The following is a 4,139-nucleotide window of genomic DNA, read 5'->3' as shown; positions in this document are numbered from 1 at the left end:
TTTGAGGTTGATGTGGATGTTGTTGTCCATTTCATTGAGAACCATTTTTGAAAATCCTAAGTAATGTCGATGAATTGTACCCTAATTTATTTCCAACCATTTGTTGTGCAAGGAACCCAAGACAAAAAATAAAAACTAGATGAGTGCAACTAACTTTCACTTTTCAAAGAGATGCACACTAATTGTCATCATAGAGCATGAGATAAAAGTGATTAATTACAATCACCACTAGCTCAACTATAGTGATATGAATACTTTGTCACATCAAGAAGTACTAGAAAAGAGGAACAATGTACAATAAAAACATGACAATCACTAAGAAACATAAACTATAGCCGTAGAATATTAAAAATAGGCACACCAACCACTCACATGTTAGATAAAAGACCTCACCTAAGGTAATGCACAAAATTGGTCGAGGTACACATGACATTGCTTTTGAGAGGAGGCTCTTATAAGTGGACACCAGTAATGTGTGACACCAAAGGATCATAGGAGTTAAACAATGAAAAACCAACAAAATATCATGACTTCATCCTAGTACCTCTAGTCAAATGCATCATCGAGGTACTAGAAGCACATGATAACATAGAAAACCATTATGTGTGAACCAAGTGGGCTTCCAGTTGTATGCAATAGTATCATGTTGTGTGTTTTTTTTTTGGGTCTACCAGGGAGTAACTTGTTGTACTAGGTAGATGGGAAGGCATGGAATGTGTCAGTGGTGATTTAGCAGCTGAATCTAGTGGTTGGTGTGCATCAACAAAAAAATGGGTGAATGTCAGAGCTGAGGGTAAAGTGTACCAAGTACCAGTGCAACAAGGTGCAAAGAGTGGATATGTGGAAGACTAATATAGAATAAGGCTTGGGTGAATGATGGCTATAAGGAGGCGAATAACATGGTAATGAATCAAGGTGAAGTGAGGAGTGGAATGTAATTATTGGAGACAGTGAGAAATTGTGGGAATCGTGCAAGTGAAAGTATGTTGGGTGCACCTGATCAGTTGTAGTGGGAGGGTGTTGCTAACCAAGGAAGGTGGATGAGGCAAGGGAAAAAAGAAAAATGCATTAAATGAACTTTTGAGGAGTGGGTAGATCAACCAGAACTCCAAGTGTTACTTCGGGTCTAGATGAGACAAGCCAACTAGGACAAGGGCCAGTGCAACCTGAAGAGGTGGGAATGGAGGTGGAAGACATGCCCTTGTCATCTTTAATGATGTTATCTAGGACTGTGGTGCAATAGGCATTGTAGGGGGTAGCAGATGACGAGCCAACGATACAAGTGGAGGATAGTCCATCTGAAAAGACGAAGAGTATGTCGAGAGTGGGGGAAATAAAGTCTCCTGAAAAGTCTATGGGAGGAACTGTGAAGGATGTGGGGGGTTTTAGTGGTGGTGAAGTATTGAGTAGAATGTGACAGTGGATTAGCCTCAAGGTGCCAGAATGAGGGTCGACAAGAGGGGGAACGAGCTGTGTAAATGTGAGGGAGCTACAACTAGAGGTGGGAGACATTGATCAATCATCATGAGACATGGAAGGATTACAAAAATTGTTCGCTATAGAGAGAGTGTGAGCAGAGAACGCAGAATAGGAGGTCACATTTTTGCTAGGATTAATGGAGAAGGCTCGAGAGGATGGGGCACAAATAGAGGCAAAATGACTACAGGTAGTGGTAGATGCAGAGCAAGCATGGGTGCAATCACTCAAAATGGAATTGCACATGTAGCATGTGTGAGTAGAGGGAAGTGATGCAAGAATGTGGGCTGAATAATCAAGGTCTCAATGGTTGCAAGAATCGATGAAGATGGCACAGGTGGGTTTGAAGAGTGTGCAAAATGAGCTAGTGTTATTGCAGTCGTAGTTTAAGTCATTTAGGGAAGTGATTGCAAAGGTGAACTCCTTGGTATTGAAGTTGTAGGAGTAGTTAGCATTAAGTGAGGGGAAGGTGAGCCAGTTGTAGTAGTGTTTGAGTGAGGCAAAAGCGGACGTGGAGCATTGGCGAATGATGACTAATCAAATGCAATAGGAGCAGGATGCAACCCGATGAGCAATCACTGCACAAGGGGTAAGAAAGTTGGTGGAAAATGTGTTCATGGAAATGCACTGGAAAAAAAAGGTACACTAGGAAGCCACTTATTGGATGGGAAATTATTATCAAGCATTCCCATATGATGACCGGTGAGAGACACAGTTTATAGATAAAGAATTTACACATTTGTTAAACACAAAACTACATGATGGAAGGTTTCGAATTCCTATGGATGCAGTATGGACACATAGGGGGTTGACACCAGGAGCTTCTTCATCTAGAGCTAGGCAAGAAGAGACACCATTGATTGGCCACCCTATTTCACCACCTCCCTCAGGAGGCCAGAATAAATAATCCACTAGACATTGTTGGGATGTAATGTAGTTAATGTTGTCATAGGAGAATAAAAAATTTGTGATTGTTGTTGCCGCAACTAATGTAATGTGTTTGTCATGTGAATTTTTGGTATTTTTGAAATATATTTGAATATTTTAGTGGTTTTTTTGAATATTTAAATGTTTTTGGGATGTTTGGTAAATATTTGAATGTTTTTGTGTTTTTGTAATAAATTTTGGAATGGTTTAATTCTTGTAAAAATGGGAATAATACCATCCATAGAGTTAGGACAACCATGACTATTAAGTGAGAATGTCTGTGTGTATATGAAGAACCATTACAGACAATAATCTGTTTAATGTGAGGATGTTTCTCTAGGTGTGTGATGAGATAGACATTCTAGAGGCATTTAGGGCCCAAAAGAGAACACTTGGATCTCAAGTAGGCAACATAGGGCCTTGAAAAGACACTTTAACTTGAGAAAGGCATGTTGGGGGCCCAAAAGACCTCAGGGGTCTTGAAAAATGGCAAAACGGGACCTATAAAAAGGCATTTGGGGGGACCAAAAAAGATGCTTTGGGCCTAAAAGGCACTGGAGGTGTCCGAAACAGACACTTGGGCCTTGAAAAAGGTGCTGGAGGGGGCTTAAAAAGGCACTTTGGGCCTAAAGAGTCGCTAGAGGGGTCCAAAAAGGACACTTGGGCCTTGAAAAAGGTGTTAGAGGGGCCTAAAAAAAGGCACTTTGGGCATAAAAAGGTGTTAGAGGGGTCCAAAAAGGACACTTGGGCCTTCAAAAGGAACTAGAGGGGCCTAAAAGGGTGCTTTGGGCCTAAAAAGGCACTGGAGGGGCCAAAAAGGATACTTGGGCCTTGAAAAGGGCACTAGAGGGGCCTAAAAAGGCACTGGAGGGGTCCAAAAGGACACTTGGGCCTTGAAAAAGGTGCTAGAGGGGCCTAAAAAGGTGCTAAAAGGGAAGCCAAGCTCGCATGCTTACGCTTACTTATTCTATGTTGCTAGTTGAGTGAGGATGAAAGAGTCCAATAGATATCTAGACTTGCAAGATAGCATTGACATATTTGTTGAAGCGGGCTAGACTAATTGTGGCCACTACAACTTAAATAAGACTAATGATTCATGGGGGAAGTGTTGCTCTTGACAAGAGGAAGGAAATGAGGGCACCTCTTATGCTATTCACATTGTGCCAAATTTTCCAAAGTCTCACAAAATGTTTCAGGACATTACCACACTTTTTCTTAAGATCAACGAGGCGTGTTGGGTTCAAATATATGATGTCCTGTTGTATAGCCTAATTGAGGAATTGATAGGAATTTTGGGGTGTTGTTGACAAGAATTGCTCACCTTTTGAACACTTTTGGCTAGTTGTGAATTTTTTTTGCAATTTTTAGATGATTTTTGAATTTTTTGACATTTCGGACAATTTTTGAATTTTTTTGGTATTTTAGGACAATTTTTGAATTTTTTTGATATTTTGGGACAATTTTTGATTTTTTTGATAGTTTTAAGTTATTTTTTATTTTTTTTTGGCCTTCTTGGATAATTTTTGAATTTTTTTGATAGTTTTAAGCTATTTTTGAATTTTTTTTTGATAGTTTTGGATGATTTTTCAGATTGTGGGGGTGAAACGAAGGATGTGAGCGAGATTTGGTAGAATATGGGGGTAACCAAGACCATGTGAGGTTCTTAAAGAGGCAATGAAGGAGTTTATGAAACCAAATGGGTTAACTGAGGGCTAAAATAAATATTGGAGATCATT

Source organism: Cupressus sempervirens, chromosome 3 (assembly GCF_028749045.1).
Source record: "Cupressus sempervirens isolate cs-2001-9-10 chromosome 3, ASM2874904v1, whole genome shotgun sequence".
Lineage (NCBI taxonomy): Eukaryota > Viridiplantae > Streptophyta > Pinopsida > Cupressales > Cupressaceae > Cupressus > Cupressus sempervirens.
The sequence above is the reverse complement of the archived record's forward strand: the minus strand, read 5'-3'. Positions refer to the sequence as shown.